The sequence below is a fragment of the Amphiura filiformis genome, chromosome 8, assembly GCF_039555335.1.
Source record: "Amphiura filiformis chromosome 8, Afil_fr2py, whole genome shotgun sequence".
Classification (NCBI taxonomy): Eukaryota; Metazoa; Echinodermata; class Ophiuroidea; order Amphilepidida; family Amphiuridae; genus Amphiura; species Amphiura filiformis.
In genome coordinates this window covers 51,416,791-51,433,097 of record NC_092635.1, presented here as the reverse complement: position 1 = coordinate 51,433,097, position 16,307 = coordinate 51,416,791, and the positions used below count along the sequence as shown (strand labels likewise).

The 16,307-nt window shown below is 38.4% G+C and overlaps 1 protein-coding gene and 1 long non-coding RNA gene across 2 annotated transcripts in view; one reads left to right on the top strand and one right to left on the bottom strand.

The window, feature by feature from the left end:
* Positions 1–16,307, top strand: part of LOC140159189 (uncharacterized) — a 53,223-nt gene that overhangs the window by 15,407 nt on the left and 21,509 nt on the right. The window lies entirely within an intron of this gene.
* On the bottom strand, positions 919–14,911 carry LOC140158302 (uncharacterized). The gene is made up of 3 exons (XR_011859761.1): positions 14,507–14,911; positions 3,364–3,543; positions 919–1,617 (listed from the first exon to the last, which is right to left on the bottom strand). It is a non-coding gene; the product is annotated as an uncharacterized lncRNA (long non-coding RNA).

Here is a 16,307-nt window from a genome sequence, read left to right as displayed (position 1 = left end):
ATGCAAAATTTGTTTCTTTCAAAAATGACTTTCGGACTGACAGGGGTTCGGATTGACGATGTTTCGGACTGACGGGGGGAGACCCCACCACAAGTGCCCCTAAAAGCGCCCAAGGCAATTAGGGCAATGTGGGTGGTTTTTTTTTATGAAAAGTGTTACTAGTATACTGATGGGGTGGTAAAAACAGCAAGAAGTAGGTAGAATCAGCATCTGAAAGTGTGGTACATCCCCGTACAAAAATCCCCAAATAAGCCTCGAACCCCCTTTTTGTTAAGGCCAAGTAAAATAAATAACATGTATATCGTCTGGAAGCAGTTATTATTTGTTACAAATTTACTATTCATTTCTGTGTAAAATTTCAATTGCAAAGGCTTTGTCAACACATAAAAATGTGGAGGCCCTGATATTTTTGACGGTATTACTACCACTAGCTTGAACAAATTGCCAAAAATGGATGAGGGAGGGGACAATATACATGTTATTTTAATTGGCCTAAAAATAATGGAGACTGAGACTCGCTCAATGAAGTGCAGTTATTTCAAATATAATTGAAATTTAAAAATCAACCTTGTATTAGGTTTGAACAAAACTGCAATTTTCACATCTTATCTTAAATCTGCTTTTTAATAGAATTGACCTTCAATATTTAGGATTGAACCATTAATATCATCATTAGGTGTCATAAATCCTAGAGTGACATAAATGTATAAAAATGTACCTTCATGTTTGGTGCATAATAAATGATCATGCTTCTTTTCAGTCTTTCTTTCCAGTCTCAAGTTTATTTCATGTAGAACCTTTCTGATTTTAGGGTAGTAATATTTTGTCATATATACATTTGGCCCCTGAATATGGATGAAGCAAACCCTTCAATATAAAGTCTAGACCGTCAAGGCTTTATCCTTGTTAAAGGCCAAAAGTAAATATGACTTTTTTCCTGCATGTACTTTGGCCCTTGAACATGGATGAAGCAAACTCTTCAATATAAAGTCTACACCTACAAGGCTTTATTCATATGTTCAATGGCCAAAAGTACATATGAGGCTTTTCCCGCCCAGTGACGGATTTACCCTTTATTCTTAATCAGATAATCTGTTACCCTCACAATCCAGAATTTAAAATGTTTCATAGCATTACTGAGGATTTTCAACCACCTTATTATATTCTGCTAATCTATCCTGTGAGAATATGTGTGCAATAAAGTGATTGCTTTCCTGATTCTCCACCAATTGGAAGTCATGATACTGATTGTGTATGTAGAACACCAACAGTTTTCTGAAATTTTTTGAGTTTAAAAGTCTATTTTCCACATTTCCCAGCTTCACATTTACTTGCTTGGAAATAAAGGTAGTATATTTCCACTTTGTGTTCAAGTGTCCAAGGCATTCCAGCCTGGTTGGTAGCTGCAATTGGTCTGAAAGGGCATGCATTCCTATCATAGTGAAGGCTAAGAATATGTAGAGTCCGAGCATTTTAATAAGAGTTACAGTGGAAGACGTGAGGTCTCCATGATATTTATTTTCAGTGATCCCAATCGACTACTTTCACTGCCACCATGGCACTGTCAACGCTGTTGATCAAGTCATGGTACTTTCTGACGGTCCTTTCTGAGCTTTTCTGAAACAACAAAATAACAATATTGATACAAAAGTTATAAACAGAGCTGTTGGACAATTTCATTATTATTATCCACAGCAGAAGCCTGTGAAGTTATTTTGTTATCCACAGCTGAAGCCTGTCAAGTTATAGTGTAAAATGTTCTTAAAATCCCTGCACTTCCCAGGCTGCACTTTCAGCCCTCGAATTAAGGATCTGAAGGGGCACGGCAACTTTTTTAGGGCAAGTTGATAATTGCCTTGGATTTTCACTGAAAAGGCAAGGCAGCACAGCAGTTTGTAATATTTCAAGAGGGCATCATGGCAACTGTTAAAAATTTGAGAAGGGCACCAAGGCAGTTTCTCAAAAGTGAAGAAAACACACACAAACATAGATAGATAATTTTATATTGAAGGGGCAGGGCTGGGGCACCGGCGGCAACTTCATTAGAGGGCACTGACAAGTGACTGCCTTGGGTAAAGGACATATTTTGAGGGCATTACGGCAGTGGGGATGGGCACCCACGGCAAAATGCCATGGGTGCCATGGGTTAATTCGAGGGCTGTGCACTTTCAGTTCAATCCTATGTATTATTTTTACAGTCCATCTTATTTGTTACATTACACTACTCACTAATGATATTTCAAGCATACTGTTATCTTCAGTAGACAACAACCCCGACTATTTTAAACCTTGTTGTTCAATGATATTTTGAAATCAACATCATTAAAAATCTTGAGGGTGTGTGACCAGATTGTGGTCCAAGTGTAACACTTTTTGTTTTCTACCTCACATTGAGGCACATCACTCAAACATTCTTATTCCAAATTTGCTCCAGTGATTTGGATTCTAGAATTATCTGTATTCCAGTTGTTCATAGAACAGTACATCTTGTTTGCGGGGTTCCCTAACTATGAAGGAGTTTCAATAGGAAGTTGCCTAATAGCACACAGTAAGGGTGGATCAACATAATTCTACAAATGTACCCTGTAAATTTTGTGACCATAACGAACTGTCCACAAGGTTATCCGTCCCTTGGGAGAGGGCGCTGTTTTGAGATTTTATGCTCTGGACCCATTTTTAACTCCACCCAATTCCAAACTAACTGTATAAAAATGCTGTGCTCATGATGCCATAAGCTCTTTTCCTTGGCCGATCTAAAAAGGGCAGGCAAATTTATGCGCCCTGTTTCTGGGGTTATAACCACTCAACTACCATGTTTTTGTTCATACTGCCTCAACTATCTATTTCAGTCTTAAAATTTCACTGGGGTTATGAGAAAATATAAGATTTCATCTGATAACAAAATCTGCATATTGATGGGATACCAATTAAGTGGGGGATGAGGCCCGGGATGAGGCTGGCAATCTAGTCACCCACCTTTACTAGTCCATGACAGAAAAGAGGGTGGATAATTTGCTACCAAAGAAGGGTACCATACAATTCTAGCAATGCATTTTGAGAAAATACATACATGTATATGTACAGGGTGTCCCAGAACAATTAAATTACGGTACCGGGCAAATGAATTTGGTCAGCAAATCCACAAGTTTACTATCTTACCCACTTACTGCTTTAAAACTGTGGTGTTTTGTAGGAGATTTAATATCTTTAAATTGCTCTGTTGTCCTTCAATTGATGAACTTGGCTGGATTTCATTAAGATGGGACATGTGTAAACAAATATGCAAAACAAATCAGGTTTGAAAAAGAAATTCATTTAAAACCATACATTGTGACTTACAGTAATTCAGCGATTCACACTTACATTAATTTTGCGTAAATTTCTGTCAGTTATTACTTCTGACACCTTCCACCAGGGTGCCTTTATGGAATATGTATTGCAGCATTACATCAATTTACATGTATTTAATGATGATCAATATGCAGAAAACATGTCCTCAATTGATACATGTACAAGTCTTCTGTGATCTGAAGTGATCTGCACCTGAATAATAAAACAAAAACCAGACCCTTATTAGTTAATACCCCAGAAAATAAAAGACAAGAGATGTACATGTATAAATTTAAGCCGCCTGAAATTAATCATTTAAAAATAGCAAATGAACATGATGAGGAAAATATGCATGCACACCCACACAAGTGACTTAGGCAAAAATTGCAACAAAATAACAAGTACAAAATTCAGTATTGCCTGAGGATACAGTTTTGTCATAAATCACTGGCCCAGATGCAAAGAAACATGTTGGAGTCCATGCCTCCTCCATCCATAGAACCCATTCAACATGTAACATTAAATTCTTTCAAATTGGACTTTATTTTGTCCACTATATATTTCAAACTTCAAATAATTTTACTTTGTGTAGCAAATATGATTTTGAATGTCCAATTTATTATCCATTCCAAAAGGAGCACCCCCCCCCCCTTCCAAGGCTGTATGATTAGGATTTGGACTAAGGTTAGGAATTGATATAGGATTAGGGTTTGCCTGTTACGGGTATGTTAGGGTTAAGGTTGGGATTTGGGTTAGGTTAGGGTTAGGATTAGGATTAGGGTTAGGATTAGGGTTAGGATTAGAATTACGGTTAGTGTTATGGCCCATGTTTAGGGTTTAGGGTTATAGGGTACCGTATGTAGGAGGGTCTGCAATTACCTTGGATAAAATACAGTTGTTTGTGTGGGTGTGTGTACATCTGTACAGGTACATGTATGGCTATGTGAATATAGGCCTGTGATTCATATGAAGAATGTGCATGGTCTTTTTATAGTACAAGGACAAATTGGCCAATGCCAGAGGCTATATGCATACCAATGTGTGTACATCTACAAATGAGAAATTTTTGGTGGTTTGCTTTTCATTGCAAATTGCAGTCATTTTAAATTATCGCAGTTTTTTTAATTGCATCTTCCTACACACAAAATGGCGTTTAATTTACTCGCAACATTACGCGTCTGGTAAAGCCGTGAAATTGTGCCTATTAGAGGATATCTCATCATTTGTATAATGTACATCATCACTATACTTGTCCATGTTATCAAAGATATGGCTATATGCAGCTGTGAATTTCCAGCCCCCCCCCCTTATGGCCAGGGTACCACGGGGGATGGGTGGCTGGGACTTATACCAGGGCTAAATTTCAAAAATGTCAAAACTCCCGGCCAAGTCCCGGACCGACGGGAAACAACACATGGCCGGCCCTACAGGGACAAATTTTGTGTCAATGCCCGTCTGTTATAATAAACTGCCCGGCTATTTTTCCGGGTACTCTGCACTGCAGCCAGGGGTTGGAGTGGGTCAGGGACTCAGGGTTTCAATTGACAAGTGCATTATCAACAGTCTTCATTTTCACGTGCATGAAATCTATAAGCTTAACTACTGAACATACGGGCCTATGCACCCCCACAATCATAATTACTCACATCACTAGTATCACAGGGTCAGGCTTTCAATTGACAAGTGCATTATCAACAGCCTTGCATTTTCACGTGCATGAAATCTATAAGCTTAAATACTGAATATACAGGCCTATGTACCCCCCCCTCAGCACACACACACAATCATAATTACTCACATCACTAGTATCACAGGGTCAGGGTTTCTATTGACAAGTGCATTATCAACAGCATTGCATTTTCACGTGCATGAAATCTATAAGCTTAACAGACAGGTCTATACCCCCCCCCCCACAAACACACAATCATAATTACTCACATCACTAGTATCACAGACATTCAAATTCCATCATGAAATCTATTCGCTTTCACAGTACACTGATTTTCAAGTTCAAACGCTAGCTCTTCAAAGGTGCTGAATTCTGACCATCGTGCAAATCGCCAGATATCGTATGATGAAATTAACATAAGGGCGCACATCACTGAAAATGATGCCAGTTTTTCTCTATAAAAATGCTAATTAAAATCATTTAAACAATTTTTGATATCTGCCATCTGTGATACACTTGTAGGATTTAATATTACTAATCATTACCAATCCAAATTTATGCAAATTTCTGCTCATTTTAATGCTTACTTTTAGAATCTATGTTTTTTCTTAGAATAAAAATAAATTAAGATTTGTTCCAAGTCTACCATGTTACAATACTGATAATTCAATAAAAAAAACTTTTTAGACTGCAACAAGTCTGTCCTAAAACATTGTATTTATTTGGATAATGAATTGGACATTCAAAATCATATTTGCTACACAAAGTAAAATTATTTGAAGTTTGAAATATATAGTGGACAAAATAAAGTCCAATTTGAAAGAATTTAATGTTCACTAATATGTAATCTGACAAGCAAAATGGATAGCAATTATCCATGCTGGTCAGCACTGGGATGGATAAGAGCTATCCATTATTTTCCCATTTCACTTGTATGCATGGATAACTGCTATCCAAGCCTTGGGCCAAACACATGTAAACTGAGAGGCAAAATGGATAGCAATTATCCATGCTGGTCACTCAGCACTATGGATAAGAGCTATCCAATGTCCATTTCACTAGGGCTATCCATGCATGCATTGGTCAAACATGGATAACTGCTATCCAAGCCTTGAGCCATACACCTTAGAACATTAAATTCTTTCAAATTGGACTTTATTTTGTCCACTATATATTTCAAACTTCAAATAATTTTACTTTGTGTAGCAAATATGATTTTGAATGTCCAATTTATTATCCATTCCAAAAGGAGCACCCCCTTCCAAGGCTGTATGATTAGGATTTGGACTAAGGTTAGGAATTGATATAGGATTAGGGTTTGCCTGTTACGGGTATGTTAGGGTTAAGGTTGGGATTTGGGTTAGGTTAGGGTTAGGATTAGGATTAGGGTTAGGATTAGGGTTAGGATTAGAATTACGGTTAGTGTTATGGCCCATGTTTAGGGTTTAGGGTTATAGGGTACCGTATGTAGGAGGGGTCTGCAATTACCTTGGATAAAATACAGTTGTTTGTGTGGGTGTGTGTACATCTGTACAGGTACATGTATGGCTATGTGAATATAGGCCTGTGATTCATATGAAGAATGTGCATGGTCTTTTTATAGTACAAGGACAAATTGGCCAATGCCAGAGGCTATATGCATACCAATGTGTGTACATCTACAAATGAGAAATTTTTGGTGGTTTGCTTTTCATTGCAAATTGCAGTCATTTTAAATTATCGCAGTTTTTTTTTAATTGCAACTTCCTACACACAAAATGGCGTTTAATTTACTCGCAACATTACGCGTCTGGTAAAGCCGTGAAATTGTGCCTATTAGAGGATATCTCATCATTTGTATAATGTACATCATCACTATACTTGTCCATGTTATCAAAGATATGGCTATATGCAGCTGTGAATTTCCAGCCCTTCTTTTTTTTTTTTTTTTTGTTTCCAGGGGATGGGTGGCTGGGACTTATACCAGGGCTAAATTTCAAAAATGTCAAAACTCCCGGCCAAGTCCCGGACCGACGGGAAACAACACATGGCCGGCCCTACAGGGACAAATTTTGTGTCAATGCCCGTCTGTTATAATAAACTGCCCGGCTATTTTTCCGGTACTCTGCACTGCAGCCAGGGGTTGGAGTGGGTCAGGGACTCAGGGTTTCAATTGACAAGTGCATTATCAACAGTCTTCATTTTCACGTGCATGAAATCTATAAGCTTAACTACTGAACATACGGGCCTATGCACCCCCCCACAATCATAATTACTCACATCACTAGTATCACAGGGTCAGGCTTTCAATTGACAAGTGCATTATCAACAGCCTTGCATTTTCACGTGCATGAAATCTATAAGCTTAAATACTGAATATACAGGCCTATGTACCCCCCCCTCAGCACACACACACAATCATAATTACTCACATCACTAGTATCACAGGGTCAGGGTTTCTATTGACAAGTGCATTATCAACAGCATTGCATTTTCACGTGCATGAAATCTATAAGCTTAACAGACAGGTCTATACCCCCCCCCCCCCCACAAACACACAATCATAATTACTCACATCACTAGTATCACAGACATTCAAATTCCATCATGAAATCTATTCGGCTTTCACAGTACACTGATTTTCAAGTTCAAACGCTAGCTCTTCAAAGGTGCTGAATTCGACCATCGTGCAAATCGCCAGATATCGTATGATGAAATTAACATAAGGGCGCACATCACTGAAAATGATGCCAGTTTTTCTCTATAAAAATGCTAATTAAAATCATTTAAACAATTTTTGATATCTGCCATCTGTGATACACTTGTAGGATTTAATATTACTAATCATTACCAATCCAAATTTATGCAAATTTCTGCTCATTTTAATGCTTACTTTTAGAATCTATGTTTTTTTTCTTAGAATAAAAATAAATTAAGATTTGTTCCAAGTCTACCATGTTACAATACTGATAATTCAATAAAAAAACTTTTTAGACTGCAACAAGTCTGTCCTAAAACATTGTATTTATTTGGATAATGAATTGGAAATTCAAAATCATATTTGCTACACAAAGTAAAATTATTTGAAGTTTGAAATATATAGTGGACAAAATAAAGTCCAATTTGAAAGAATTTAATGTTATGTTCAATTCGCCTATTGCACGGTTTCTCCATATGCGGGGAGAACCTTGAACTGGCAATAGACATGAAAGGAAGTATTACGTAACTTTACGCAATGTTATATGACTGGTTCAATTCCCATTCATGCATGCTGCCAGATCGAGGCTCTCCTTGCATGAATGGCATAACCGTGCAATGGGCGAATAAGAACAAACTATGGGTAGTGTTTGAGAAATACATACTGCATGGCTTAGTTTAATCATCTGGTCATGGTGTGGCCTGCTCTCAGATCTTTCCCTGGGAAATAAGGTTTTTTCAAAATTGGGTCTTCAAATTTTCACACATTCTAAGTTCTCTCTAAATACTTTTTAACATAAAATTGTTAAGTTTTTTACAAAATTATGAACGTTTTTGGTAGCCTTTTATCATGTATTTAATAGGGGCAGTGGAATCTTACAGCCTGTGGATCCTTTATAGGGGAGTGTTCAGAAATAATTTGGTGGGGAGCTGGAAAATATTCTTTTCATGTCGAAATTTTTTTAACCCCCTCTTCATGAACCCACAACTTTTTGACCCCCCCTCATATAGGTTCAAAACTATTTTAACCCCCCCATCATAATGTACCAATGTACATCAAATGGCAGAGGAAACATATTAATGATGCTAAAATTTGTATTCATGTGCAATGAAATAGTACTCATTTCATTGGTATAGAATATGTGGAATTGAGGAAATGTTTCAAATTAAAGTAGCATAAGTATGTTTATGCAACCCACTGAACCCAGTATTAATAAACTATACATTTATGATTGGAATCAGTGGCGACGGAAACATTATAATTTAGGTGGGGGTCGGGGACGAGTATATTTTGTTCTGGTTTTACTGGGGATTTTTGTTGCGGCGAAGCGCGCAAAAATCTTAGACCATTTTAGCCAAAAATACAGGGGCGTAGCACAGTGGCACAGACGAAAAAAGAAATTGCAGTTGCAAATACATACCGGTTTTGTTGGTACTCATCCCTGAGGGCTAGGGTGTCTGTGTGCTCACTACTCACTGCACATTAGTCTGGGACATTTGTCCAATTTTGAGATGTTTATAATTTATATTTTAATTAATATCACACAGCCAAATATTTCTGAAAAGGTAACTTTCAGTTATGATGATGATGATGATGATGATGATGATGATGATGATGATGATGATGATGATGATGATGATGATGATGATGATGATGATGATGATGATGATGATGATGATGATAATATATTTCCATAATATTTGAAGACATTGCCCTTCATTTACATGTATGCTGCACACAACCTATAGGGACACTGCAAGTTAACTGTGAGTTGACAATACATGCAGTGTGTAGCTGTATGTCACACCTGCACCCAGGCACACACATAAATACCCCCACCTGACTGCTTTCTGATACAGGTGGTCTGATACATGTAGTTTTTACCTTCAGGAGTTACCTGTTCATGTGTATATGTCTTTGAAGTGAAATATGTATGGTTGGTTGATGGGGTGGGGTGGGGTTTAGTAGGGTGGGTTTGTATAGGAGAGCAATATGTGGTGTGGTGTAGTGATCTTTGACCAATGACCTTCTTTTTGTACAATTTTATCTTCAAAATTCCATATAATTTAAAAGCAGAAACTGTCAAATTTTTTAATTAGGAACAAAATATTAACTTTTGCTCCATTTTTGAAATTATGTTCCACCCGGTGATCCATTTTTTCAAAATGTTATACCAAATGACCCCTTCTTTCAAAATTTTATACCCAATTTTTTTTTTACACCAAATGACCCATCTTTATACAAATAGGCCCCTACTAAGCAATGTCAGTAATGACCCCCCCCCTCCCCAAAAAATGGCATGGACTCTGACCGAGCCCGGACTTGAGCTGGACTTGGGGCTTATTTTTGTTGGACTCGGACTTGGCTCGGACTTGTCACCACTGGACTTGGACATCAATCCGGACTCGGGCACAAAAGGATTCGGACTTGGATACAAGTGGACTTGACTCAGCTTGGACTCGGATGAGCTGGACTCAGGTACAAGTCTGGAGGCCAGGCAATTTTTAACACTGGATCAAATGCACTTTTGTTGTGGTTCAATACTGGAACATTTGCGCACGCACCCGCAGCGCGCGAAGTTTTTTACCCCCTCCTACGTACCAAAAATTTTTAACCCCACCTGTTCATATACACCCAAAACTTTTTAACCCCCCTATTCAGAACTCCTAAAATTTTATGACTCCCTATACTCTGATCAGCTCTTAATAGGCGGGGACTCATAACATCGTGGATTGATTTAGGGATTCAATCATGTTTCACCGTTGTTCATCACCGTTTAACAACGATGCGTCGCGTCGTCTGCGTGGTTTACTTCGCGAGGGCAGCTTTAGCTGCCCGAGCGAAAGCAAACTGTGACGCAGACGCTACCGGACGCGAAGTTGTTAAACGGTGATGAACAACGGTGAAACATGATTGAATCCTTTCAACAACGAAAAGAAGCTAAAGATCGTATAATTCACGATTATTTCACGAGGAATGTCAGTTAATCATTGCCACTCATCTTCTCATGATTTCTCTGTTGATATCAGCAATAAAACTATGGCCTACAGAATAAAACAGCCCGTAAAACGGCAATGTTTAGCCGCTACCTGAAAAATACTGATTTCAACCAGGGATTCAACTTGCAAGCTTGCACACGCACAAAAGTTCCAGACATACCGAATTTTACGCGCTCTCGCGTAACGCGTATTCTCGCTCGCGTTCGCGTATACGCTACAGTAAAAGTGTGGATTCATCATGGATTAACAACGGTTGGCTCCTGTACAAAGGTATAGGAGGAGTTGTTGAAAATTTGATATAGAACGGCATACACACAGCTGGGCGCAGCAGTTACGCGAACTGCGCTTTGCGTTAAGACGTGTGCTTTTGTGAATTCTGGCGACGCGTGCGTAAGTTGGAACTTTATTGACTCGGCGCAGTAACAAAAACCGAATAATTCCGCCTATTAAGAGCTGATCATAGTATACATATTTTCCAGCCCCCACCAGAGTACACTCCCTAGGTTAAAATTTACTTTTTTGACATGATTATAGTGCAGTGGCGTAGCTTTTGGGTACTTTTTGCCCAATTTCACTTGCATTTTTAGTTTTTTTAGGAAAGTGCAGTCTCATGCCTGTGATAGGGATGTTCATACAATTTTGAAGTTTAATATTTTTAGCTTAAAGTTCTTTCATTTGAAAGAGAATCAAATTACCTAAACAATAAGGGGTCAATGATGTTTCTAGTGCATATACTTTGAAGTTAGACAAAAATAGCGTCACCAAATTGCCCAAAATTTTGTGTGTGAAATTGTGACAGTAGGCACATGTACAATGTAGGCCTACACTACTGTATGTGACCCCAGATGACCTCCTATTCTTTACTGTAAGAAAGCTGTTTTGGATGGTCTTGATTTACACACAAATTGCTTTTGCGCTTTAACGAGTGTCGAGTTGGTGGATCATATATTGCACTATGTGATAGTTCATGAATCCAGTATTATGCCAGTACCAAAGTAAGTCAAAGTCATTTAGGTTTTGGTTGTCCACTCAAAATATATTAATTTTTAGTGATTTTTTTCCATTTATTCCCCACAGTAAAGCCATTTTTGGACCGTACAGGCACATTCCACTTCCCTATGGACGAATAGCGCCACCTATAGTGTGTGATGTGAGCCTGCCTACCTGTAATAAGCTTCACTCATTGTTAAGTGCCTGTGTGCTAATCCGGGCTTGTGGTGCGCAGGGGAAAGGATACAAATTGGCACCCCAAACCTGTGAATCTACTGACAGAAATATTTTTTGCCCAGCTATTGTTGTTGACCCCCAACTTTTTGTAGCCTGAAGTGCTCGAATCAAATGGCCCAAGGCTAATGTAAGGTCGTATATAAAATTAATGTTTTGAGAAAAGAAAAAAAAATCTGACAAACCGCAGAAACTGATGAGGCCAGGAGGGAGAGGGCAAGAACCAAAACATCAATTTTATATAGACTAAAGGGAGTCCCAATCAGAGTCCATGCTTTTGATGACAGTGACCCCCTACCTTGGGTTTATATCATATTGTTTATTCTCATTCATATTCGATTTAATTAAACACTGTTTTAATTAGCAACATTTTACAATTTTAGGAAATTTAATATTGTTTTTGTTGCCTAAAATCCCCAATTTACACTCGCATAAATTCATAAAAGCATGTGTCAGTCACGCAATACGCAAAGCACACTTTGTGCAAGATGTCTTGGGTTCAATTCCCCGCAGGACAAAAAACAAATTAATTCCGCTCTTCCCATGGCTCATCTGGTAATGGCAGGGCAGATGACCCATGACAAAGACCTTGTTACAGTTGGTTCCAATCAGGGTAATAAGCCCGATTGTTGGCTACACGCCACAATTTACACTTGTATATATTCATAAGAGCATGTGTCAGTCACGCAATATCGCAAAGCACACTATGTGCAAGAGGACCCGGGTTCAATTCCTCGCAGGACAAAAAATAATAATTCGGCTCTTCCCCGTGGCTCATCTGGTAATGGCAGGGCAGATGACCAATGACAAAAGACCTTGTTACAGTCAGTTCCAATCAGGGTAAAAGCCCGATTGTTGGCTACACTTGACTGTCCTGCAAAAATCCCGACCAGCTATCCACGGCGGCCCCTTCGTTCACCAGGTCACTAATTGTGCCTGGTCGAAGTTTCGTCAGCGTTATCGCCCAGATTTCAGCTGTTAACATGGTTTAATGCCTAGATATGCTCGACATAAAAAAAGCACTGTGCTCACAAAAGGTGTGCACTGCCGCCAAGTCTTGCTACTGAACGTGTCATGTTGCTGGGCGCGTTAGGGGTGCTGGCGACAAGACTAATTCCAATCAGCCGTGTACACTTCGCATATGTACTGTCTGTGTACATGCTTCAGTTCGTAGTGACGACTGATTATCTTCCAGTCCATATCATGACGGACTTCTGAAAAATATTCAATGCAACTTTGGTGGTGCGCCATAGCGTGACTGACTAGCGGCACCCGTGTACCGGTCAAAAGGTCAATTTGGACACAACTGGCAATGCTCTATGCCACAGGAATCCTGTTGCAAAATCTGTCACTTTTTTTACACATAGTTTTCTCAGTCGTCAATCCAGACGGTTGACGACTGAGGGCAGTAGTCTAGCTGGCGACTGTCGAGTCGAAGGTCGCCAGCACCCACTTTTTCCGAATGGAGTCTGATTAGCAGCAAATTTTGATGTTTTTAACATTTTCCCCCGAATGACCAACAAAAGTGGGGGGCATGGCCCCCAACCCCCTTCTTTGCGCGCCACCATGATCACTAAAGTAATATTCAGATTTCCTTTTACAAGTTTTGAAATTAACCATCGCATATACATGTATGTGCGCGACGTCAAGCTTGTGCATTGGACCATGTGCAAAATAAGATGCGCTGGACAGCTAGCAGTACGCAAATTTGTAAAAGGAAATCTGAATAATACTTTAGGTAGACATGATCACATTTTGAACATGTGAGGGCGGGCTTCATTAAGCTTACTTGTGCACCAAGATCCTGTCTTAACTGTGTAATCCAATAGGAAAATTAAGAAAATTTTGATTTTGACCATCAAAACTCCAACCTAGCATGATTTAAAAAAAATCTGCATTTGAATAATATTTGATGCTATCAAGTACTGAAACTGAAAGCTACATTTCATGAAACATTAGCACATTTTTGTAAAATGGCCCTTCATGCTTAAAATTTTAGCCATAAAATACGTACACACATGTTAAGACATAGGAAGCCATTGATAATGCTGGGACACACAATTTGGCCCATTTTGGGACATTCAGGCGAGCATACTTTTCCTCATAACATTGCCAATTATAGGCCTACATACATAATTGACCACTCATTTTTTAAGTTAAACGATTCTCTTTTTAATGAAAGCAATTTTAGATGAATTTATTAAATTTCAAAATTTTATGAACATGCCTACTTTAGGCCTACCTGACAATTATTAAGCTTAATGATCATGATGATATTTATACGGTGACATACCCAACTGGTCAGAGAAATTGAAACAAAAATAAAACAATCAAAAAGCGCTAGGCTTAGCCATTGCTATACTACAGTGACTAATTTACTATGGCTATGCATGCATACATTGATACAATGTAGTTCACCACGTAAACTTGTATGGCTCAAAATTCGGACCGCTCGCCATGGACAGATAGTATCAGTTTGTGAATGAGGACATCGTATAAGTTCCTTGTACTAGATACAATGATAGTATTGATACATGCATACAATGACATGCATACTGAGGCTTATCATACTCATTTCATGTCATCATGATGACATGATTTACTTACCGTATAAAACACCACGGTGTGTTGAACTTCACTCAGTAGTTAAGCTGTGCCAAACTCACAAACCAGTTCACACGTCTATAATACTGCTTCTTCATACTGCTAAATGTTAGCTTTTTGGGTAAATATTACTGGTTCCGAGAATAAATCCAATAAACATGATTATAACCAAAGTTTACCAAACCCCGGCGTCCCATGAAAATAATTTTAATTTCAGGCAACTTTAGGGACAGCCCGTGGTACTACTAGAACTGGGCCAGTACTTGTGGCTTGAACTGGGCAATTGCGAGTACGCTAGAATTGGCCCAATAAAAGTGTCACATTTGCCGGCCTAGTATTGGGGCTTTTTTTATAGCTCAATCCGTGCCGCTAGATCTTGCCCAACACTGGCCCAGTACTGGGCTTAAAAAGTGGAAAACCGCTGTGTAGTACAGCTGCACTCACTGTAGGCAGTATAAAAGTCGATGACCATTGACCTCAATGGGGTATACAAGCTTAATCACGCACAACCAAGATCGATTACCCGGCTATTGTGAGTAGCCTTAGTTATGTCCCTCGACTAATTATTAGTTTAAAAGAGCTTTAAAGGTTTGAACCAAATGGCTAATCGTGGCTGTGGATTTAACCTACCATGGCGATTCCTGCCATGAAGATATAGGGTCGAAGACACTGTGCCTCGGCGATCAATGTTTATCAACGTCATTGTTTATGTTTACGTCATATAGACGTCGTCTGCTATAGACCTTTTTCCCTCTATCCCACAATGCACTATTCCAGGGGGGGTATGACGTAGTTCATCAACCTCATAGATCGTGTGCATCCGATGGTCTTTGCCATACCTTTGCAATTATTTTGTCTTAATACAGCATAGACTAATTTTACAGCATAGACTAATTCCAATCAGCCGTCTACACTTCGCATGTACTGTGTATGCTTCGTAGTGACGACTGATTATCAATCAATCAATATTTTATTAACATTCACCAAACAAACTGGTATAGTTAATATTTACAAATAGTCAAATACAAATATTTACAATTGAAATTGTAATATTAAAGTTACAAGTACAAATATTTACAATTATAAAAGAAATATAAATTAGTCTTAATAATAATAGACAATATTAATAGTGGCGCTCAAGTCCACGCTGCATTAAGCCCAACTTATGGGGACTTTGTTATTATCTATAATTATCTATAAGTCCATGTTCGTTCGTAAATCAAAAGCTGATTTGACGAATTTGGTTATTGGAGTAATACTGTCAAAATCACTTGCACTCATTATAAGTTTGAAAATGTCAGTGTCTACCATACCATCTATATCATACATTTCATGAATTGTATATAATAAATCTTGGCGAGGGATGGTATAGAAAGGACATATCATTACAAAATGAAATTCATCCTCCACCTTATTTAAATTACAAAGTGTACAAATTCTATTCTCTGGATTAATTTTTGGAGAGAAGTGACGCCCCTTTTCGATCATGAGATTATGAGCGCTTATTCTTAATTTACAGAATGCAGCCCTTGAAGATCTTTTAGCGATAATAACATAATTTCTGATTCCATATATGCTGATTATCGTAAAGGCCATCGATGTTACTAATTATGCAATTATTGAATACACGAGTGATGCAGTTACGGAGCGATGCAGAACATCTGTGTAAGAGATTGTGTTTACATTTCATTTTAAAAAAAAAAAAAAAGTGAAACGGACGCCGACAAAATATCACGGCGTGTCCCGTCATTAGTTTATTACCATTAGGTCTATAAAATGTATACAAAGTTAGGTTTCAATAGCA